Here is a 25,571-nt window from a genome sequence, read left to right as displayed (position 1 = left end):
CAACGCGCAATATGGCGGAATATGTCCCGCCTTCTAAGTAAAAGAGCCAATCGCTGATTAATAAAGTAATTGCATCACTGCAGCTGCCATTAGAGGCTCCTGATTCCCACAGAAACCTGAGACTCACGCTTAGGACTGCACATGCGCATTGACTCGTCTAACCTGAAAAATACGTTTTTAACACTATTTGAGCATAAGAAACAACATTTATGGGACAGTTCATGATTTGAAATATGTTATTTAATTGTGAGTTTGCCAAGCAGTTTTTGAGATTTAAGGATTCCCCCATTCAAATAGATAGGACTTGGTCTTGGATGCCTGAAATAGCTGCCCGGAGGTGTTGCAAATATGGCCGCCGAGTGAACGGACTTTCGTTGACAGGGACTTTGACTGAAGTCACTTCTAAGTCGAGTCGACTATTTCTACTTACATGAGGTTTCTGCCTATGTGCACAGCATTTAAAATCAGTGAGATTTAATTTCAGTTAGCAAGCGTGCCTATGAAGACAGCAGACAGCAAGACAACTCACTAGATTTTGGGAGTTAAAATGTGTTTGCGGATGTATGAGAGAGAAATGTTTGGAGAAGAAGACAAAAGCAAGGCAGTTAGGAAAGGAAGAGGTAGGGGGAAAAGAGTGAGGAAGGGGGCTGGGGGAAAAGAAAAACAGGACAAGGTCCATTTTTCATCCCTCCTCCCTTGAAGCATTCATTCATCCATCCCCTCTAGTCTGACACAAGCTGAGAGACTAATGTCCATTGTGTCTGAGTGTGTGCGTGAGTCTAGCATGTTGCTTTGTCTGAGCTGATTTCTTCTCATAGGCAAAGACAGACTCTGTTACAAAACCTAGTGAGCTGCCTCACTGCCTTCTGTGGCAGCATCCTAACTGAAATGGAATCTAATATGTTACTGATTTGAAAGGCTTTATAGCTTCACACACAATACAGCTTAGAATAGAAGAGATATTTCACAAATGATTTCAGTAGACATTTTGGTAACACTTTATGTATACGGCATTATGAAGATATTTATTATGTATGTTATAATGCATCATATTTTTTCATAAATAAGTTAAATTGCAATATAAAATTTGAGGATTCCTTGTTACATCTGAAATTGGTTGTTTGTCATGTGTTTTAATGCATTATACTTTCTTCATAAGAACATACAATGCATTATATATCAAGGCTTTAAGTAAAATGTACAAATTACCAAGTTTTTCATTGTTTATAAGCTATGTTACTCATAAAAATTCAAATACAAAAATTTAGTTTTAACTTCATTGATCTATTTTAATCTTTAGGTATTGAATGAAATATGTTTTTTTTATATGATTTTATAATTTTAAATTACAATTATTAAACATTTTACAATTAAATGAAAATGTATTATGGTTTAAATTTGTATTAAATGCAATTAGTTGAACTTAAGAGTGTTTTTTGACCTGCTTAAGTGGGACTTCAGTACACATTTAAATGTAAATTCATAATTACTTATATTGTCTTTGAAATATGAGTACTGTTGAACTGACAAGCATTTATGGTAAACTACTATATGCTAAATATAATGTCATTTGTATTGAAAGTTGTCATGTCATGTATTTAGTTATTTTGGTAATTACACATTTGTAATGACGACATAGCAATTTATGACATTTAAAATATATTAACTTTAAAGGTAATATCAATTGATATAGTAAAGTTCTGATTATAATAAAATTAAAGAAATTTAAAGTACATTTAAAATTACCGTTTCTTTAAAGCATGACAAAAAAATATTAAAACAATTTAAAATGTAAAACCTTTAATTTGACATTATTACAAAGTGTATTTATAGTAAATATGTTAGGAAACAAAGGCATGAAAGTCTTTTTAAGTACACTTAAGCGACCTTTTATTTAATTAATATTATATTATCTGCAAGTACAGGTTTTTAAAAATATAAGGTTACACTTTATTTTAAGATTTGACGTACACTACAAGTGCACGTTCATCGGCAGCAATGCATTCTGGGATTGTATTCAAATCAGTCTCTCCAGAAGACGCATGCAATGCTGCTTTCAATTTTGGCTCATTTTAATCAGCTCTGATGTTCCATTGCATAGAGACTAATTGCACACCTATTCAACAAGTTACAACATGATTCAAGGTATCTTTTATGCTCGAACGGTGCAGGGCAAGTTGCATAAAATTTACTATACACACGCATCAATTTTCTACAAGCAGTAAGCTTCTTGAGGCTGAATGTTATAGTGATTTTAATATGTTTAAAGGGGTTTTACTCCTCTTTGCAATGTATCTAATAACACATCTGGCTGTGGTAAATATCACTGCAACGAAACCTCTTGTAGCTTACTGGCTAAATAGACCTATTTAGTACTTGGCTTATTTGCTAAAACAAAATATGTTTGGCATTTCAATGGGAAAAGTAGAAACTGTACAAAAATTGCCCAATTAAATGATCTTCAGTCCTACAGGTGTGTGAGAGAGACAAACAGAAGCGCATTTGTGAGATAAACAATGAGTGAATTGACTGTGTGCTGAAGCGTTATACAGCATTCAGCACAAGCCAAGTCCATCAAATCCACACACACACACACACACACACACACACACACACACATAGTAATGTAGGTCAGAATAATACATCAGCTCACAGTCAATTATACACTGTGTGTGTTTACTTGCTGCTGGTTTTATGTGTGGGTGGACAGCAGGAGTTAAACATGTGCTCAAACACGTGTGTGTGTGTGTGGGGGGGGGGCAACGCTATGGGGACAAAATATATAAAATATATATAAAAATCATTATGTGTGTGTGTCTGTGTGTGTCAATGCCAGTCAGTGAGAGCATGGGGTTTAGATTCAGTGAGCTGGCTGCACTGCTGGCATCTCTCCAGAGGGAAAGACCTTTACAAACACATTTCTTTAGTTTACTGCCTGTTCTTTCTCTTCTCTGTCCTGACACTCCTCTGTCAGCGCCATCAATCCATCCATCACCACTGTGAACCGGTTTAAAGAAAGAATAACAAATAAGATCTCTTTAATATCTCAATTGTTTCGCATGGCGATTTCTGCATTTCAGATATTTTTCCTGTAATGCACGTGTTTCTCTAAGGACAGCCATTACCCAATATTTGCGTATTCTGATGATATAGCATTTTTTTATTTTTTTTTTTTTTTTTGCAAGCAACGTATAAAAATTTCATTAGTTTCATTTCAATACAGGGTCATTAGGTCTTATGTGCTCGTCTGAAGTGTTAGAGTGACAACCACAGTAGTTTGCAGAAGTTGAAAGTGAAAAAAAAAAGTCCCAGATTACACTCATACACTCATTAACCGACTACACAATGTCATTGTATCATCACACTGTCCATTTCCCCTTCTCTGTGAGTGCTTTATTGCATTTATAAAATGGGTTACTACAAAATAAAAATATTAAGGGCACACATTTTCATTAAAATAGTTGTATTATGTGTACTATTATTATGTTTTCTCTGTATTCATCAACCAGCACTTATAAACTACACACTTTTTACTGTAATAGATCTAATCTTATTGTGTCGTTTGGTCGTTCGCATTGATTTTATTAGTTAATATGATACACTCACACAGCCGTTGGGACACTGCACTCAGATTTTGCCATTTATGCAAAACCTCATCTCTGCTAGCCAAATAGATAAGATTTCCTTTGTGACAAATAAGCAGAATTTGCAATACCAATGTAGAATCCAAACATTTACATTTGAAAGGCAGGCAACACAGCACTGGTCTGAAACAGTTCACACTGGCCTCAGGCCAGCAGGCCATCCTTACTGTCAAACCAAGAATTTTGATGAAAAATTTTGAAAGCCAACATATTTTGATTAACGTTCACTAATAAATGATTTACAATGAGACCAAAAACCATGTAATAAAGTAAAAATGTCTATTTTGATTACGTTGATGTGCAAAAATGATTATTATCAGAGATCCTCATCTGGTTCTGTTTCATGCAACAATTTCATCTCATCTGGACTCTCAGAATTCCTCTTTTACCTCTGTTTTTTTTTTGTTTCTTTTACATCTCATGCCTTCTCTCTCTCTTTCTCTCTCTCTCTCTCTCTCTGTGTGTGTGTGTGTGTGTGTGTTAATGCAGGGCTTCGCTTTGGAAGTCATTACCGATTCGGCCGTATATGAGCTCTGTAAAAAGCTTTCCATTAGTCTGATACTGTACACAGCCATCAATCCACTCTAAATCTAATCACACACACATGCACGTGCACACACACACACAAACACAAACACAGGTTTGTTTTGCTATTAAAGTGAGGACATTCCATAGGCGTAATGGTTTTTATACTGTACAAACTGTATAGTCTATCCCCCTACACTACCCCTACCCCTGAACCTACCCATCACAGAAAACATTCTGCATTTTTACATTTTTAATAAAACATTGTTTAGTATGTTTTTAAAGCTATTTAAAATATGAGGACTCATGAAATGTCCTTGTGAATGTAATACCCATGTCATTATACAAATTTGAGTCCTCATAAATCACAAAAATGCACGAACACACATGCGCACGCATGCACACACACACACACACACACACACACACACACACACACACGCATAAAAACATAGCCACGTAACTACTCTACAAACATACATCAAACTCCACGATGAGATAAATACATAAGAAGCTCTGAACAGAGAAGAGAGGGAGGAATAGAAATAACATCCTGTCTATAGGAAGCCTTCATCTGGGGTGCATTTCCCGTACAACAACATAACATGCTGCTTAACTACCATAGTATGATGCATTGTTGAAGAAATCAACTAGCTAGTCATGACTCAAGACAAGAAACTATGCTTCTAACCACAAGTTGAGAGCTGTAGATCCAACCATGCAACACTGCAATGCTGTTTGTGAATGTTTCTATGGTTTTGGGAAACACTGACTCGTTGAACTATATGCTAATAACTTGCGACCATAGTTGGCTAATGATGCTTTTGGGAAACGCACAGTTTTTGATCAGTTTTTGAAGGCATTATACACTGTAAACCCTAACGCTCAAAATAATTAACCCTTAAATGCATACCTTGGGTCTTAAAGGTCCCATTCTTCGTGATCCCATGTTTCAAACTTTAGTTAGTGTGTAATGTTGTTGTTAGAGTATAAATAAAATCTGTAAAATTTTAAAGCTCAAAGTTCAATGCCAAGCGAGATATTTTATTTAACAGAAATAGCCTACAACGAACGGCCTGTTTGGACTACATCCCTCTACTTCCTTCTTTAATGACGTCACTAAAACAGTTTTTTGACTAACCTCCGCCCACAGGAATACACAAAAAAAGGGGGCGTGGTCTTGTTGCGCTCCCACGGAGAAGAGCAAGAGTTGCGTTTGTAAAGTGTGTTTGTCGCCATGTCGTCGAAACGCTGTTATTTTCATCCCGCAGTCCAATCACCTTTGTTTGGCCTTCCCAGGGACGCTGTACTTAGAGATCAGTGGTTACAATTTATGTTTAACTCGGTTCCCGAAAATTATAATCCACATGTTAAACTATGTGCAGCACATTTTACTGAGGACAGCTTCCTCAATCTCAGTCAGTTTAATGCCGGATTCGCACAAAGATTATTTTTGAAAGATGGAGCAGTTCCCTCTTTGTCTGGAGAAGGCGTTGTTTGTGGACCACAACCGGTAAGTGCATTTTATTATTTACGTTGGTGCGTTTAACAGTTTCTGTAACGTATCACACAAAGGGCAACGCTGTTTAGCTTTGTTAACTAGATGGCAATTGAAACTTATCCGACCAAAACTTTTAAAAAGTGTAGTAATTCAACCGGACACCATCGATTGTTGGTGTTTGTTATGATCAGTTTAAATTATTTGTTGATTATATCTGTTGTTTACTGTTTAACCACATGCTGGTTTAGCTGCAGCCACGCGAATCATTGTTCTATGTTTAGGCCTATGTAACGTTACCTACTGTAAATAAACAGCTTACCATTGTGACACATCCTGTAAAAGACGTGTTTGCACAGGTTCTACTCGATCCTCTTCATCTATGTTCTCCGGGTCTGATTCCGGCTCAAATTGATAAGGTAAAATTAAAGACATGTTTACGATAACATTGAGCGCATGCATCTCCCCGTTATGGTAAGAGGCGTGACCTTTCCGGGCAAGGAGCGCTAAGCTGTTGTCGAATCACAACACAGGAACCGCTGGCACAATCAGAACTCGTTACGTATTTCTGAAGGAGGGACTTCATAGAACAAGGAAGTCATCAGCCCGTTTTTATGACAGTGGAAACAGCGGTATACAGATAAGTAAATTATGTGAAAAATACTGTGTTTTTTTACACGCGAAACATGAACACATGTTATATTGCACACTATAAACACAATCAAAGCTTCAAAAAACCACGAAGAACGGGACCTTTAAGTGACCCGGGACGTCATTCACTACCCTCCACCTCGTTCATTTTTTAAAGTTAGACATCAACCTTCTTGGTATTCCTCAATCAATTTTTTTATAAAGAATATAACAAGAAAAAAATCATAAAATTATAAAAGAATGCCTGTTTTTGTATTCATTTTTTGTAAAAATTGTATAGGGTCGCTAACGACCCAAAGGTGTGTATGAGTGTACGTATATTTTTTCTGCACAACAATAATTGAATCTTAGATGACAGAATAAGTGCAATTCACCTTTATTCCACAAGGTGGCAATGTCTGATACACAATGCTGAAGTGACGACTCATTCAGACAGAAAACGAAATAATAAGAAAAACATGAAATGGCTCAGCGATTTACTGCAGAGCAAGTACTGAACGCAAATCAAATATGACTGTAACTGTCACTGGATGGATCTGGTGAAGCTGTTAGCGATCGAAATATTGATTTTGAAGATGTTGAAAATTATATAGTTTTGAGAATACATTTGAGATCGCGAATGGGCTCATATTCATGACCTCAAACATAAAAATATTATTTGCTGAATTTACTGGGAAATGAGCTCTGACGAGGACAGTGATGATGGCATAAAATATCTGCTCAAACCGAGCCCTTTCAAGCTCCTAAAAGGTAACAAAATATGATTTATTTTATTCTTCTGTAATTGTTACTCTAATATCAGAGGAGTTTTATATTATCGCGACAGGTAGAGATCCTTCCATGTTAGATATTGATCCGAAACAGGCGAAACAGTCATGCACTTAAGGGTTAATTGGTTTGAGTAGGATAAACTTAAATTAAACAAATTAGTTCAGTCAAATGAACTTTTATGAGTATCTAACACTTTCTTCTCCTTTCAAGTTCACAGAACTGATCTATTTTAAGTAATCTGAAGTTTCATTGATTTGAGTTTTATGAATTTATTTCATTTAGGGCCCTATTTTAACGATCTAAACGCAAAGTGTAAAGCGCACGGCGCAGGTGCACTCAGGGCGTGTCCAAATCCACTTTTGCTATTTTAACGACGGAAAAACGGTCCGTGCGCCGGGGCGCATTTTTGAAATGGGTTGTCCCTATTCTCTTAAGTAATGGGCGTAACGTTCAATAAACCAATCAGAGTGTGCAATCATCTCCCATTCCCTTTAAGAGCGAGATGCGCTCGCGCCATGGTGGATTGCTATTTACATGGCGTACACGCGATGAGTCAGTTAATATATATGTGTGTGTGTGTATTGGCACGATTGTTCAATTAATTAGCCAATTTCGTTCATCATTATAAGTAGTAATAGGCTGAATTGAAAATAGGTAGCCTAATTCTAATACACGCAATGACTATTCATCATTACATTTTTATATTTATGTACACAATAATATTCTTTTACACTGTAATCCTTTTGTTTTTAATATTTGGCATGTTTGTGTGATGCGCATCCCTGTGTGTAATAAGCAAAGTCAACGCGCACTGTGGACGCGCCCAGAGGTGCAGTTTCTACCAACGCGCTCTAACAAAAAAATATTGCGCCATTGACTTTAGACTTTAGACCAGGTTTGAGTTGGTCTATGGCGCAGTCTATTTTCAGCTCCTTAAAATAGCAATGCGCCGGCAATGCGCCTGAACACACCTCTTTTTTAGACCAGCACGCCCATGGGCGCACTAACTGGCGCAAATGCATTTACTAATTTAAGGACGTGGCGCTGAACGGGAAAACGCGAACGGCGCCGGACGCAAACTAGCAAACACACTTGCGCTGCGCCTTGCGTCACATTGCGCCGGGTGTATTATAGGGCCCTTAATGTTTTGTTATGCTAATTTAGAAGAGTTTCTGTTAATGTGGGTTTTTGGAGAGTTACCATCATGGTGACAAATGGTGCATGCGACTTGGTTTGACAGCAAATATGTTAAATGCTTTATATTGCTGTACTCATTCAGCAAGTGCTATAGTTAACAAGTTAGCAAATGAGCAAGTTAGCTTATTCTGAATTAGCTTGTTATAGCTAGCTAATTTTACACTAATAAAAATGTTTACATTGAGGTTACATGATAATTTTAAGTTAAATGTATGTGTACTCAAACATTTCAAGTTAAGAACAATTAAACTATAAGTACAAAATAAAAATCTGCCAGTTCTGCTTTCTTAAATTTTGAATTTCTTAAAGCTGCTGTCCGTGATTTTTGGCCCTCTAGCAGTTAATAAACAGAACTTCACGTGTCTTGCGGAGGAACATTCTAGCCGGAGCTACTTTTCTCCATGTATGTCTATGGCGAGTCAAGCAGTTACTGTGATACTCTGCGGCGGGTCCTACCAGTCCAGTCTGAAATAGTCCGAATATAAACACTTATTATAAGTGTACCATAATGATTCAGGATAAGACAAAAACACAGTTTGGAAAATTGATTCATGTTGTATATTCTCATTATATAATTTTTGTAAATCTTTGACACAAAAAAAGTTGCGGACTGCAGCTTTAACAAAAATTTTGAGGCAACCGATTGCCTCAATTTTTTTGAGTTTTGCCAACTTATTCGGTTTTACAGTGAATTTGAATTGTTGTCAGTGATATCCCACAATATGTGTGCAGTTAGTTAGTAGAATTAAAAATTCAAAGAACTAATTCTTAAAAGTCACTTTTTCACATTTTTTAAATGTACAATTCTAAATGAATAAAAATTGTGCGACATGGAAAGACATGCCTCTACAAAAATGTACCTATACATACAATTTCCTGCAGTTTCCAGCTGAAATGAACACTCAATGCAGTAAAATGTCAATAAATTTTATTTCTTTTGACACAAATTATGATTACAGGGGCAGATTATTGGATTGAATAAAGACTTATTTTTACATGTGGTTCCTTGCACAATATGTTATGGTCTAAAACCACTTACATGATTTGTAAACTAATACATTTTGATTTGGCTTTTCTGACATAAACTTGCTTCGGTAGTTTACCTGGTACAGCATTGTACTTGAAATAACAGCTCAAAAAAGAGCTCAAAAAAGCTAAAATTTTTACCTTCATGGCTCCTTTTGTTAACATTATTGGTTAGGTTTAGTGTGGGGTTTCAGGTGTAGGTGGTATGTTATTTTTAAATGCTATAGAACATCAACCTTTAAGCGGCACTCAAGTGGTACATTTAATTTCTGAACTGCCATGTAATATGTACAACAATCAATGTATAAAACATTGCCAGATTCAACGTTCATCTGGTTTGAATAAAACTGAATATGATTTTTGCACCACTCACTAAACATTACACTTTAAAAGTGTTGCAAATCGTAATACAATTTTGCCACAAGCACATATTTCCAATGAGCCTCAGATGGCATTTTTGCTAATAAAGATTTGCGTATGTCTAAAGCCCACTTGGATTTTTGTAGATCATTATATGTGACATTATGGTGCCTTCAAAACCGGTCTGAAAGCTGTTTCCTCAGGAGGTGCATTATACAAAAACTCTGTCTGCGAAGTCATTGACTAACTGGGCAGGAAGGCAGCTGCCTTAGGTGTCGGACATAACTGTCTCTCAACCCCTCCAGCCTAGAGCTGAACAATTACCTCTCAATCACACACACAACACACACTGACAGACCCTATCAGACAAATGATCCTGGGGTCACCGTGTGTGGCATTCTCCAGAATAATGATCATTCTGATCTACATATTTGATTATGGTCTTGAGAAAACATTTGCATATGCAGTATTCACATGCATGTTTTTTTGTACATTTGAGAACAGCAGAATTATCTGAAATACTAATAACAGTGCTGTATGTAGATTTGACATTTGTCTATTTCTGTGAGTGTGTTTGAGTCTAAATCACCAGCCCACACTAATGGTGTCAGGGTGAGGGGTGGGGTCCTGACTCTGATGACCAGAGGTTGCCCTGTACAGTGCCTGAACATTAGTGTCTCCATAAAACATCACATTAAGCAGACCACCCTATGAAAATACGCACACGCAGTTCATTAAGAGCTGGAAAAAGCAACAGAAACATTTAATGGACCTTTAATGATGCTTACGAACAAGACAAGAAGATATTAAAGAACTCATAAAGACTATGTGAGTGGTTTTTCATTATGATGCAAACTGTTTAAAATTATGAATAATATCGTATTGTGGCTTAAAGGCGCACTGAAGTTCCTTGAAACGTGCAGCATTATTCAATGTATTGACATAATATCAACTGAAACAGGAAGACAGGGCAGGACATATCAAGCAGATCCTCCCCTTTTTAAAATAGCCAATAGTATTTAGTTTATATCACAGCTCAGCCAGAGCCGTTGAGTTTGGTAAAGCCGCAAGTTTCCTCCTAATCTCTAACCGTTTCACCTCCTAATCTGATGTGCCATGATGTATTTCGGTATTTACATGGCGGAATTTGCAAGCAGAAAAACTGAACGCTTCTCTAGCAAGGAAACAGATCTGCTCCTGCACGAGGTTAAAGTGTGCAAGCAGACCATCTACGGGACAAGCCGGATCCCACCAAAACATTTTTATTTTTATGTACACAATAATAATCTTTTACATTGTAATCCTTTTCTTTTTAATATTTGGCATGTTTGTGTGCTGCTGCACATCCCTGTGTGTGTAATAAGCAGAGTGTACGCACGTTTTGCATATAGGCGCATTCAGCTAAAACCAGCCTAAGCTGGTTGGCTGGTCTTAGCTGGTTTAAGCTAGAAGTAGCTGGTTTTAGCTGGTCTCCCAGCCTTGCTTACCTGGTCAAGCTGGTCTCCCAGCCTGGGTTAGCTGGTTTAAACTGGTCTCCCAGCCTCCCAGCTAACCAAAACCCCTCTAAAACCAGCTATGACCAGGCTGGGAGACCAGCTAAATCCAGCCTGACCAGCGCTCTTTAAATAACAAAACAAATATTGCGCCATTGACTTTAGACCAGATTTCAGTTGGTCAGTGGCGCAGTCTATTTCAGTTGCCTCAAAATAGCAACATGCCAACAATGCACCTGAACACACCTCGTTTTCAGACCAGTACACCCATGGGCGCACAAATGGGTGCAAATGCATTTGCTATTTAAACAACATGGCGCAGGACATGAAAATGATGACTGCGTCTGGCTGAAACTAGCAAAAAACACTTGTGTTGTGCCTGGCGCTGCATTGCACCACGTGTATGATAAGGCCCCGAGTGTCATTCACAATGTAGGAAAAAAGTAAATGTGTGAACAAGTGACCGATTTTAGCTGCAGCTTCAGTGTCTATTTATAATGTAAATCTAAAGGGACGCTTTAGATTCTAGAAAGCATTTGATTGGACAGAAAACCTGATGAGAAGCTGAAGTGCAGAGTGATGTCATCAAAAGCATTGATCCATATTGGCGGAAGTGACAGTTTAAGGCTATAATCCATTTTAAGTTTTTCTCAGTGGCCTTTTGACTGAAGAAAGCAATAAATCTAAGAAGTTAACTTTAGTGTGACGCCTTAATTGAGGAGTTCACTTAAAAAAATAGTTAAATAAACTTTAAAAATGTTTACTAGCTTGTTCACTTCCATAAGACGTTTTGAAGGGAATCATTCTGTCACCAGTGTCTAAACAGTGTAAAGGTTTGTGTTCCGTAAGGACCCTTTCACATGACTCACATCAACTTTGCCCATTGCACTGAAATCATCAGCATCAGTTACAGCATCACACAAAAGCAGAAAAACAGCACAAACAGTTCCAACTTTAACCCTGTCTCATGCATTTAAGAGAAGTCAAATCTCTGAATTACACACAGTCACTGGACTTTTTTCGCATTGCTAACAGCAACTTCACTCATAAACCAAATGAATTTAAATGAAGATAATAATTTGTGAACAAATATCAGAATAATCCGAACAGCTATGTAACACAGAAATGAAAGAGAGCAAGACATGCCAGAACCCCAAAAGTACTGAAAGTCCAAAAATTTGTTTCATTACAAACTGCCATTTATTTTTAAGTGATTTTGAAAGTACAACAGAAAAAATCAGAGCAATATTTGCAGAAACCATTAACACGTCTAGAATGCAACAGAACGCAAAACATTCCAACAATCAAATCAATCCTTTGGTAGTATTGTGTGAGTATTGACAGAACGCATTAGGCAGATGAATGGACAGTGAATGCACTGTATTCTCCAGGGAAAGAGTGTTTGTTGGATTGATGGGTCAATAACCACTACACTCCAAGGCATCGTTAGTCACAATTCTGCGTGTAACAGCATCCTCTTGGGCCATTCGTTAAGATAAACCAATCAGCTTCCAGCTCCGCAGATGACTTTAATCCATTACCTCTCAAAATACAAACCAAAGCTGAATATATTAGTCTGATGTTTGAAATTAAATGCATCTGCTCTTGGATTTCATTTAATAGGACTTTGGTATAAGCAAAGGTATATAACACTGTAGCGTAAAATTTCACACTAACAACTTTTTTCAGTCTGTGATTGTGCTACCAACACCAATCTGCAGGACTTTTCTCTTTCGGCATGCGTCTGCTGTAGTTCAAAGCCGCTGGAAGGCGTTCAATGGCTCGGATGCATTTATCTGAGCGTGTATCTGAGGGAGACCTGGTAAAAGCAGGTGGGCTGTGACCGATGACCCACCAGAAGACAAATGCTTTTAGCAGGAGGGCTGCTGACAGTTATGTTTCATGTGGTAATGGACGATGACCCTCAGGGGTCAAGGGTCAACCGTGCTGAGAGTCATTCCAGCACAGTGGACAGCAGCTGAAACTTGAGCCAATCAAAACAGAGTGTGCCGCCAATATGCACAGCACTAAGCCATAGAGAACAACACTGAGCCAACAAAAAAACATTAGTTTTCACATGTTATAGCACTAATCAGAATCGCTGCACAATTTATACAAGTTGTAGAAAGTAACATGCTTCTCCAGGACTGGAACTAATTAACTAACTAACTAAATAAATAAATAAATAAATAAATGTGTGCTTCTCCAGGACTCCAGAATGGAACTAAGCTACAGTTTTTTTACAGGAAGATTTGTAGTCAATAGCACTTTTTCAGTCTGTTTCTCACACAAAGCTATTGTATGACCTTGGAACATAGTGCATTATTATCTGTGTATCCGAGGACATCATCAATTTATATTTTCAAATCCGTTAAAGGATTATTAGGCTGCATAAATTAGGTCAGCTGGAACCGGGAACACTTCCTATAACACCAGATGTACTCGTTACATCAGAAGAAGAATGGCATCTACGCTAGTCTTTCTGTTTATCCTGAGGTTTACCGTAGTCAACCGGATCCGGGCCATCTCCAGGTGAGACCAAGGACCTGCGCCTTGACACGAACACAACGCAGCCCTGAAGTATCAGCAGAGATTGAGTCAACTAGATCATCCACTGTGAAGGCCTCATCGACATGACAACCAGTGGCACAGCTCCTCAACAACCGTCCATACCGGCGTGATGAATACGATCCTCAACTGGATGGAACTGGAATAAATACTTTGAATGTTGCGATTCTATCTGACTTATGATAGCAACCTGAGTCGTAACAAAGCACTGTTCGCCAGGAGAACTGGCCCCCCGACTAAGCCTGGTTTCTCCCAAGGTTTTTTCTCTCCATTTTAACACCTATTTGCCACCTGTTTGCCACCTGATGTCACCTGTTGGAGTTTGGGTTCCTTGCCGCTGTCGCCTTTGGCTTGCTTAGTTGGGGACACTTGACATTTGACTTGACATTTGATATTCAACAGTGCTTTGATCTGCCTGCATTGACACTATTCTTTAAGAGCTGCTGTGCAGCCAAAATAATGTACCAGTTATCAATGCAAATCTACATTGTAAAAAGCGCTATATAAATAAAGGTGACTATTAGTTTTATGATAACTTTATGCTGCATGCTGCTCAAAAACCTCAGTCTCCATTTAACATTTAGTGTTTCACAGAATAAAGAAAGTCATACTGAAGAACATCAGGTTGAATAAATGATGACAGAATTGTAATTTTTGGGAGAACTATCTGTTTTAACAATGTAATAGGGTCAATTTTGAGTTTTGTTTTCAAGTCTAAAAAGCCTTAAAACACTGAAGTTCCCTGTGCATTTGGGAAAAAAAAAAAAAAAAAACTTAACCAGGATAATGAGGCTGAGAGAAAGACAATGAGAGAGAAAGACAGGCAGAATAAAAAAGAATTTGGCACTAACAGGGACAAAACACAGAATGAAGAGGAGAAAGAGAGACACCAGCCGTGGAAAAGAGAAGATAGCCTGAAAAACTGCCAACACAGACAGACAGAGAGAGAGAGAGAGAGAGCCAGTAGAGATGGTTATGTAATATCCACAAAACACTGAGGCAGTGTGATCAAAGGCTTGTGGTGCAGAATGAGGCCTGAGGCTCACACACAATTAGGCAGACGGTCTTCCTAACATCAAATATAAAAGTAAATTACCTCAGAAACATATAAATGTTGGACAGCCCATTGGAAATGAGTCTCAACAGTTTCTCCAAATTTGATTAAGCATGACTACACACTACAGCAGTGATTATCAACTGGTGGGTCATGACCCAAAAACCTGCTCAGGGTCTTTTCTGTTCGGGTTGAGAAGGTAGCAAAGAAAATTAAAATGCAAATAACCATATAATCATAGTTAGGATAACAGAATTAATGGCCTTGTCAACGGGCCTATAAAAAGAAGGAAAAATGCTTGCCATATTTTTCATTGCTGATGTTGAAGGTTGTGCATCCAATGAAACATATACAATTTCCATCTCTCACTTGGTAGAAAGCTAAACAAAATCAGCAGATAACAACATGGAAAGAATGCATGACAATACATACCATTATTTTCAAAAACCATGAAGAAAATGACACAAGGTAAAATAAACAACACACTCTCATGGCTATATTTTAAAATGGATGTCTAATACGCATGAATTTGTATGATCACATTCACACATTTTCATACAATCTGCTTACACCCCACTGATGATTATGTTTAGGGGTGGACCTTCATACTTGCTTCCCCCCCCCCAAAATTTTATGTTTCTGTACAAATCACTTAAAGGGATAGTTCACCCAAAAATGAAAATTTGATGTTTATCTGCTTACCCCCAGGGCATCCAAGATGTAGGTGACTTTGTTTCTTCAGTAGAACACAAATGATGATTTTTAACTCCAACCATTGCGCTCTGTCAGCCTTATAATGCGTGTCAATGGTCACACAATCTATAAGAGTCAATAAACACGCACAGACAAATCCAAATTAAACCCTGCGGCTCGTGACGACATATTGATGTCCTAAGACAAAAAACGATCAGTTTGTGCGAGAAACCGAACAGTATTTATATAATTTTTTACCTCTAATACACCACTATGTCCAACAGCGTTCAGCAATCGCTTGGTGAGGTCTGATCGCGCTCTGACAACAGCAGTGATGTCTCGCGCATATACTTCAATGAGTGCTAGACATCACTGCCGCTGTCAGAGCACGATCAGACCTCACCAAGTGATTGCTGAATGCTGTTGGACATAGTGGTGTATTAGAGGTAAAAAATGATATAAATACTGTTCGGTTTCTCGCACAAACCGATCGTTTCGTGTCTTAGGACATCAATGTGCTGTCACGAGCCGCAGGGTTTCATTTGGATTTGTCTGTGCATGTTTATTGACTCTTATAGATTGTGTGACCATTGACTTGCATTATACGGCTGACAGACGGCAACGGTTGCAGTTAAAAATCATCATTTGTGTTCATCTGAAGAAACAAAGTCACCTATATCTTGGATGCCCTGGGGGTAAGCAGATAAACGTCAAATTTTCATTTTTGGGTGAACTATCCCTTTAATATGATTTCATACAAAATCACCATTTCGTAAAATACTAATGTTTTCTTGTGAGATCGAGTTGGAAATTAATGAACAACATTATAGGGTTCAGTTCACCCAAAAATGAAAATTCTGTCATTAATTACTCACCCTCTTGTCATTCCAAACCTGTAAGACTTTCGTTCATCTTTGGAACACAAATGAAGATCTTTTTTATGAAATCTGTAAGATTTCCCTACCTCCACAGACAGCTACCTAACTACCACTTCAAAAAGTTCATAAAGAGACTGTAAAACTAATCCATAAAGTGGTTTAGTCCAAATTTTCTGAAGAGACTTGATCGCTTTATATGACGAACAGATTTAGGCTTATATTCACATATAAACAAATATATAGCAAGTTCACTTGACACATGTGACAACCAGTGAGATTCGTTCTCATGTGTTGTGCAGCAAGTTTGAGCTTCTTCAAGAGGATTTGTTCTCGCGCATCAAGCAATTTTGGTTGAGCTTCTGTTTACGTTCGCTGATCATTGTTTATATGGGAATAAAAGCCTAAATTCAATCTGTTCATTATTCAGAAAATTTGAACTAAACCACTCAATTCATATGGACTAGTTTTACAATCTGTTTAAGAATGTTTTGAAGCGTCAAATTAGTAGTTATGTAGTATGTATTCATAGATTTTAAGGGATGATTTGCAAGGTCTGAGAAAAACTCAAGGATTTACAAAAGAGATGCTCCATTATGTGACCAAAATTCTTATTAAGACACCTGAAGACTAATGGGAATTTTTGTGCTTTCAGAAATTAAATTCACTGTATTGAAACTGATCCACTCTTTTCGACACTTAAGAAACAGATCCTACACATTCCTCTTCGTCAGATACTCCACTCAGAGTTTTCTCTAGTGTGCAGGCACTTTAATGGACAGCAAATTGAGACTTTTACAGAAGTCTGCCATTTCTCAGACTTGTTCAGAAATCTCACTGTGGAGTTTTAGAAGAGATCCAAACAATGTCTCAAACTACACAGCTTTGCCAAGACACCAAAGTCTCCAAATCGAAAGTCAGAGATCTTAATATGAACTGCTAATGAGAACATGAAGTCTCATGAAATATGCATGTGCAACCACTAAGCAATAAAATCATAGACTGGAAAGCCACATAACAGAGGAGTGGATACACAGAAACTAACGGTCTCATGTGTGTGGGATTTATGATGATCGGATGCCTTTTTATACTGTTGAAGAAAGCGACTTTAATAAAATGAAGAGTTTCCAGACCATTAACGTTTTTTCAGCTTTCCAGAGATGACTCACAGATCTTGGAAACAAAAAGCAAATTTCTATCTACACCATAGAAAGGCTTGCTGTTTCAAAATCTTGCGCAAAAACACTTTTACAGTGCTCCTCTTTACATTCACTGTTCCAGAAGAGTGTAAACACCAAACATGTCATGTAAACATCTGGATGAATCGATCGCATAAGTTTGGGGCAGGACAATCTGTGTTTGTTTTTTTTTGTTTTTTTTTTGGACCAATGGCAAATTCATCAAACATTCATTATTTGAGAATGTCTGTTTGGCGCCACGAAAATTACACACTTTACATTTACCCTTTCAGTTCTCATTCTCCTTCCTGCTTCCACATATTCAAACGTGGACAACGGTGTTGTGAGCACTAATCTGGCATCACAACATCAACCCTGGTGCAACGCATCTTGTGCCAGGTTTGAATATGTGTAAGTGTAAATGAGAATTAAAAGTCAGCAGTAGACAAGATTTTCAGCAAATTTCTGTCTGTTCCTCACACAAAGCTATTGTATGTAAGAGATTTAGAACATAGTGCATGAGTCATTTAAGCCACTTTTATGATATTTTTTTGGTGCTTTGTTGTTGTTTTTTGGAGCTTGACAGTCCCTGGGCTTTTATATTATATGGAAAAGCTAGACTAACTGGAAAAATGTTTATTTCTGCAAAATAATATTATGGTGCTTCTTTCAAGATTAAATGTCCAGTGAACGGCACTAAAAATTACATTCAGTTTTCCCTAAAATAAGTTAGTGTAGCAACATTTTATTACGTTGGTTGTTGTATATATTGTGGCGGTTTGGAAATGAAATGTATATGGCGAGTAGGGTTGTAACGATATACCGGTATGACGATTATCATATCGTGTACATTTGCTTATTTACGGTATTGTAAAAAAAAATAAAAATAAAATAAGACGCAGAATTTCACTTGCGCATAGACAACAACTTTCTACTTCACTACACTCTAAACTTGCTCCACACATACAGCAGACAATGTCAGAGACAGAAGTTGCTATCTCTAATCTCTATGCCCCGTTGAAAATAAGTTACAATTTGCATTATGGGAATACTTTAGATATAGAAAAACAAACGCGGGGCTGCACTCGAGTGTAGATATCCAAAAACAATGTGGGCGCAAAGTAGGCCTACCTGCAAAAGGAGGAAACGCATCGAACATGTTCACCTATATTCGAGAACACCATCCGTGTAGATGCAGGTATGTTCCGTTTATAACTTAGGTCGTATGATGTGCGTGATGGAGAGGGAATCCCGGAATCCAGTCATGAAAATGGAATGTACAGTATAACGCAGCGATGTCAGGTAAAAAAAACGCGCGATTTGTTGGACTGATGAATAAAACGAAAGCAGAGCTGTACAATAAATAAAATCGTGACATGGTCAAGGAGGGGTCTGTGAATATTAAAGCGCAAAAAGACGGCTGTATAAATCTGTTTGTTTTGAGTGTCAGTCTGTGTGAATGAGCTGCGCCGTTTCCTGTACTACATACTCAAGTATGCGCGGCGCTCTTATTGTTTTTTCAGTGTTTGCCGTCTCGTTATCAGAGGACATGAACACAAACATATCCACGGTTGCTCTGAGATAGCGCTTAATGAGCATTTCATCATTTTATTTGAGAAAAACCATTGTCAAATACACTGAAACTTTCAAACTCAGAGCTCTTCACTAAATCCCGTCAAAATAAAAGACCGCTTTTTAACTCGAAGAAATTGACTGAAATTTATTATGATTGTTAAATAGAATGTACTTCTCAAAATAATAATAAAAAGGTAATTTCATTTTCATCGTTTTGATAATATTTGTATTAAAAAATAAAAGCCAGAATAATTAGTCAAGGCAGAATTTCTGAATTTTAATTATTAATAAAAGTTGTTCATCTTCTAATCCATAATCATTTATTAAATGTGTTTGATTGTTTTTGATTATTGAAATCTGAATAGAGAAAATTAATTTTAAAGGTCCTGTTCTTCATGATCCCATGTTTCAAACTTTAGTTAGTATGTAATGTTGTTGTTAGAATATAAATAAAATCTGTAAAATTTTAAAGCTCAAAGTTCAATGCCAAGCGAGATATTTTATTTAACAGAATTCGCCTACATCGAACGGCCAGTTTGGACTACATCCCTCTACTTCCTTCTTTAATGACGTCACTAAAACAGTTTTTTGACTAACCTCCGCCCACAGGAATACACAAAAAGGGGGCGTGGTCTTGTTGCGCTCCCACGGAGAAGAGCAAGAGTTGCGTTTGTAGAGTGTGTTTGTCGCCATGTCGTCGAAACGCTGTTATTTTCATCCCGTAGTCCAATCACCTTTGTTTGGCCTTCCCAGGGACGCTGTACTTAGAGATCAATGGTTACAATTTATGTTTAACTCGGTTCCCGAAAATTATAATTGTGGTATCCTTACTGCAATAGTTAATGTTGGACTGCAGTGCACATAATGGCCACAAGAGGGGACTATGTTTATGTATATGGCTGTTTTCCGTATGAGGTACTCTTCTGAGTGAGTGCTAACGTTGTACATTTTCTGTCGCTGCTTGTGGAGATTAAAGAGTTCAGTCTCTCGGGAATTATTGTCTTTTGTGTTCATTCGGCACCACAATAATCCACATGTAAAACTATGTGCAGCACACGTTATGGTAAGAGGCGTGACCTTTCCGGGCAAGATGCGCTAAACTGCTGTCGAATCACAACACAGGAACCGCTGGCACAATCAGAACTCGTTACGTATTTCTGAAGGAGGGACTTCATAGAACAAGGAAGTCATCAGACCGTTTTTATGATAGTGGAAACAGCGGTATACAGATAAGTAAATTATGTGAAAAATACTGTGTTTTTTTACACGCGAAACATGAACGCATGTTATATTGCACACTATAAACACAATCAAAGCTTCAAAAAACCACGAAAAACGGGACCTTTAATTAATTTATTGGTCATTTTAACCGTGATATTTATCATACCGTGGAAATCTCATACCGTTACAACCCTAATGGCGAGTGACACTAAAAGGTTACATTTGAAATTAACGTACCGCCTACACTAAACCCTACACTAAACCTAATCAATAATGTTAACAAAAGCAAACATAATAAAAAAATAAATAAATAGATTTGCTGTAGCATCCATTCCATTTTAGCTTGTTTCTACAAGTATTTAAGCTCTTTAATCAAATGTTGTGAGTCATGTTTCATGAGACTCGTACCTGAGCACCAGTGTTAGGGAGTAGCTACTTGCAAATAGTACTAACTTAACTACATTTTCAGTAGCTTGGCAGTAGCTCAATTGCTTTTAAAACAGTGGAACCAGCTACTTTTTCCATAAAGTAGCGGTATAGCATGATTAATAGCTACATTCTGTTTTGCATTTTGACAAACATGCAATGCATTGAAGCAGTGCACAAGTGCAGATTAATATTGTGGATTACCGCCATCTATTGTTAGATCAGGCATCTTGAGGCTTTACAGTTCACTGAGAAGAGATCATCTGATGATTATGTAGCATAAAAAACCGTGCAGGAGTGGGCTGATATTTCGTACGAGTCGACTAAAGGTTACACTTTTGTATGTAATTTATGAGTCCCACTTTATATTAAGTGGCCTTAACTACTATGTACTTACATTTAAATTAATCATTTGATACAATGCACTTATTGTGTACATACATGTTTTTACATTGTACTTATATTTTAAAAACACCTGCATGTAATTAGATCTGTAATTAATTTCTGTAATTACATTTATAATTACACTGTTGACCCATCTCTTACACCTAACCCCTACCCTTAAACCTACCCATACCGCCAAAGCTTTCCCTAACCTTACCCGTATCCCAGTTCAATAGCAGAAAAAGTGTTTTGCAATTCAATATGAACCCAATAAGTACATTGTACTTATTTTTTGATGTAAGTACATAGTAGTTAAAGCCACTTAATATAAAGTTGGACCAATTTATGGAAACCAAAGATTAAAATGCTGTCTGCATCAAAAACTTAAGCACATACAGGTGAATAAAAGCCTTTTTAAATTAATTAATTATCCTGCTTTATTGCACTACTTATCAAATGTCAATGTCTGAATTAATTACAATGATGACCCGCCATTGTTTAATCTGTCCCGCCACAGTTTTGTAATGAACCTAGAAGACCTTGCTAATGTTGTGTTTAGCAGCATTGCTTTGGCAAAGCATCTGTCAATCAAACAGAAAACTGTGATCTAATTAAATAGGTTGCGGAGGGTATCAGAGCAAAGCATACTGTGTTCACGTAAGCAGTTGACAGTAAATGTTGCGAGTTCCATCATTGCATGTTCTGTGAGTTTAATGTGCATTTTTGTCTACTCCTGTGTATCCATTTTAAGTTTCATACATTTTGTATTTCACGGAAGAAAAGAAGAACAATGGGCTTGAAAGGGTGTGTAAATGATGAATTTATAAAAACTTTGGAATTTTATTACAATTTTTAACAATTTCTTTAAGATTGAAGCATTAGCATGGTTGCTCACACATAAACACACACAGAACTCATACACCACACTGGGCTTATAGAACAATGAATTGTGTGTTACGGATGTTTCCCGCCACTGATATGTGCTTCGCTTGAAGTAAAGACCTGTGGTAACTCACAGCATTAAAGACTAAACCAACAAAACCAGATCACATGTGACAGCAGGAAAAATGAAGATAGCGCTCTCTGTCCCTCTGTGAGACCTGTCTCAGGCACATGTGTTTTTATTTAGTGACGATCTTCAGACAGACCTCTGGGTCTCGGGGTCATCAATCAAATGTCTTTCAATCCAAACAGAAAAGCAGATGAGAGACAAAGGGAGGAGACAGAGGGGGTGGCGGAAGGAGGGATTGGGAGTTGACCTGGGTCCAAAACCCTCGATAAATCAGGACCAAACAATAACAAGTGCTGCTTTATGTGGCCGGGATAATTCATCAACTCAGCACGAGCTGAGACTGGCCCGCTCAAGCCACTGTGGGAAGATGGGATGGTGCTTATCTGAAAGATGAACTGAGGTGTGTGTGTGTGTGTGTGTGTGTGTGTGTGTGTGTGTGTGTGTGTGTGTGTGTGTGTGTGTGTGTGTGTGTGTGTGTGTGTGAAACTTTATTTGATAGTCCACTTTAGACATTCTACTAACTATAAGTAACTTTGCAACTACATGTCATCTCTCATTAGAGCAGTGTTGAGGAAAGATACTTTTAAAAGCAATGCATTACAATATTGTGTTACTCCCTAAAAAAAGTAACTAATTGTGTTACTTAGTTACTTTTTTATGAAAAGTAATGTGTTACATTACTTTTGCGTTACTTTTTCTTACCTGGGCTGGGCTGGGCTTGCTTGTTTGTTTGTTTTTTTTTAATAACAACAAAAAAGTTTAGATTTTTTGGCAAATGTAAAGGCCCTTTCACACCAAAAGTGAAATGAATAAGCCTCAGGCTGAAGGTAATGCATATTTTTGCCTGTACAATAGAGGGCGCAGCTCAAACAAACCATTCAGCTGTGCTGCCATTCTGCATTAAAGAAGAATAGGATACAGGTGAAGGAAGTTCAACACTCTCTTATTTCTAAATCTAAAGTAATTTTTGTTTATTAGTATGGTTGAATTAGATCATTGATGATCAGCAGCAAAGACATTGGTTAATAAAGTGAGATTAAATACATAAATACATATTTGTGTAATATAATATAGTTAATTATTAAAGGATTGCATACAATTCTGAGATTGCATTTCACTGTTTTTATACATTTTGAGGAATACTGAATGTTTTCATGAGTCAAAAGTTAAAGTGTTACTAGTTAACTTCATCTTAATCAATTAACTGAATCTAAATTTAAATTTGCATTCACAATGCAAGTTACAAGCTAATTGCACCACAGACTTAAAAAATGAGACAGTTAATTCAGCTCATTTTCATTTGGAGTGGTCACATACTATGCCACAAATATGCGAAGAAGAAATGAAAACACCCTATCTGAAACAGACTCAGATGCCTTAATTAGACCAAAATGGAAATAAATAAATAAATAAATAAATAAACAGTTCTCATTGCATTTACACTGTGTCTGGTCATAAAAATGAAAAGTAAAAGATCTCATGTGGGCCTTTTTAAATTTAGTGTTGATCAGTTCACTTTCCATTCACACTTTTAGTTTTGAATTCAATGTATCATATTTGATACTCACACTTTTACATGATTTTTCTAAAATATGATGTATGGATAATCAAATGAACCTATGTTGCTTTAGTCCAGTAAGTGTTGAAATTAGTCCTGTGAATTCGATTAATCGCAATTAATTGCATCTGCCATAAACGTTTATTTTTTAAGTCAAGTTAATCGCGTAATTAATCGATTTGACAGCAATAGTTAAAATATTACTAACAATATAAAAGTTGGACCATGTTGTACCACGTACCATGACCTGAAGGGGGCTTTTTTTATATACTAAAAATACTAAAAGGCTTTTCTTTTTTTTTTTCTTTTTTTTTTTTTTAAAGGAAGTATAAACTATCAGTAAGATGGCAGAAGGCATGTGTACAACAGTTTTTTTTTTCAGCAAAGTTTTGATCATGTTTATAACTTAGAGACCTTAGAAATTTGTGTATCAAATATGATACAGTAAGCTTTATAGGGTTAAAGCAAAAGCGCTCCAATTTTCTGATACTTAGACATATTCATGCCGCACACACACTGCAGGTAAAGTGGTCTCCTGAGAGTCCTGACAGGGTGGGATTGAAGGTCTATGAGTGTGGACATGGAGCGAGCAATCAATAGAGACCCATTACGCTGAGGTGTGTGTGTGTGTGTGTGTGTGTGTGTGTGTGCGTGTGTGTGTGTGATTGAACACAGGGTTGGGAAAGTGCTTATTTGAGTACACATCAAAATTTTTCATCCTTCCTCAATACCCGGTCCACCACCCACCCTCCTCTCTCGCTATCTTCTTCTGTTTAGTTTTTTTCACATGACAGACCTTATTTCCCCTCCTCTTTAATCCTCCTATCCTTTTCCTCTGTATTCTTCCCTTGTCACGCCACTCTCTGCAGTTATATGCCTGTGAATTGAGTTCTCATGATGAAAATTACTATATGACTCACTATTATTTACTAATGAAATTCTGCTGCTTGGGTTCAAAGTAAAATAAATAAATAAATAAATAATCTCAAATATTCTCACATAATGCCCATTCCATGAAATTAGAACAATTTGTGTCCACAACACTTGATGAAGCACATTAAAACTAAAATCATTTTAGCAAACTTTATTACAAGCTTAAATATATTCAAAATTTATTTGAAACGTATTATAATAAAAATTATGATATATAAAACAGGATTATTATCGTTAACTAAAACTTAAACCATAAAAAAAATGTTCATTACTTGAAACAAAATAAATGTTAACAGAAATAAAATAAAATATAAAACTAAACCTATTTTAGTTGCCAATGCATTATTTCTTATTTTCGTTTAGTGTAACTTGATGTACTAAAATAACTAAAACTAAATAAACTAAAACTAATACATATATATATATATATATATATATATATATATATATATATATATATATATATATATATATTATTATTTTTTTTTTAACTAAAATTAAAAAGCAAATATAAAAATAAAATTGAATTCAAAATATTAACAAAAACTATAATAGTATATTAATGATACTAAAACAACACATATAAAAAAATCATCATATCATCACATTTTATGTGAATGGTGTATTTTTCTAAATATGTAAATGCATGAATAGCCAGTCATAGAAATTATATTTCAATATGAAAAATATAAAAATAAACATATAAAATAAAATTATATGACCACATGCCATGTGTTCTGCTCTCGTCTACCATTCACAATTTATTGCAGTTTTTTCATTCTTTAATGGATTTGTCATACATAACATTCTGGCAGGTAAAACATTGCCTGGAAAATCCAGCCTCACCGCTGTACCAGTGGATGAGTCTGGTCGCCATTGAATCAGTTCGATTTCTAGAGCAGACCAAATCCGGAAGCGGAAAACAGGAA

The 25,571-nt window shown here is 36.7% G+C and overlaps 1 protein-coding gene across 2 annotated transcripts in view; it reads right to left on the bottom strand.

Moving 5' to 3' along the window:
* The window catches only part of raraa (retinoic acid receptor, alpha a), a 230,999-nt gene that overhangs the window by 147,231 nt on the left and 58,197 nt on the right, over nucleotides 1-25,571 (bottom strand). The gene's annotated exons all lie outside the window — the stretch shown is intronic.

Source organism: Megalobrama amblycephala, linkage group LG20 (genome assembly GCF_018812025.1).
Source record: "Megalobrama amblycephala isolate DHTTF-2021 linkage group LG20, ASM1881202v1, whole genome shotgun sequence".
Taxonomy (NCBI): domain Eukaryota; kingdom Metazoa; phylum Chordata; class Actinopteri; order Cypriniformes; family Xenocyprididae; genus Megalobrama; species Megalobrama amblycephala.
Note: the sequence above shows the minus strand (reverse complement) of the source record. Positions and strands in the feature narration are given on the sequence as shown.